Source organism: Saccopteryx bilineata, chromosome 10 (assembly GCF_036850765.1).
Source record: "Saccopteryx bilineata isolate mSacBil1 chromosome 10, mSacBil1_pri_phased_curated, whole genome shotgun sequence".
NCBI lineage: Eukaryota > Metazoa > Chordata > Mammalia > Chiroptera > Emballonuridae > Saccopteryx > Saccopteryx bilineata.
This window is the reverse complement of record NC_089499.1, coordinates 45,746,474-45,746,771: the sequence shown is the minus strand read 5'-3', so window position 1 is coordinate 45,746,771 and position 298 is coordinate 45,746,474. Positions and strand designations below refer to the sequence as shown.

Sequence of the window (298 nt, the reverse complement as noted above, 5' to 3'; positions counted from 1 at the left end):
TTTTGAATGTGTCCTTTATTACTAATTAAAAATTTTTGTTGTAAGGAAATAGAAATTATGAAAAGTGCAATTGAAATTCCTCTGATCAAATTTTCTGTATTGAGTTCATATGAAACTGTTTTAGTCTGTGAGCAGATAGATGCCTTCATCAGACATTGTAATCCATGGATGGGGAGGCTTTTCTCATTTGAATAAGGAACTAAAGCCCCCTTGCAGGTTAAGTCATTTGCCCAGGGTAACTGCTAACCAGTTTTCAGGCTGTGATGCAGTAATGCTTCATTTGTCCCAGGTGTACTGG

At 36.6% G+C, this 298-nt stretch overlaps 1 protein-coding gene across 1 annotated transcript in view; it reads left to right on the top strand.

The window, feature by feature from the left end:
* Positions 1–298, top strand: part of XPC (XPC complex subunit, DNA damage recognition and repair factor) — a 286,669-nt gene that overhangs the window by 103,973 nt on the left and 182,398 nt on the right. The window lies entirely within an intron of this gene.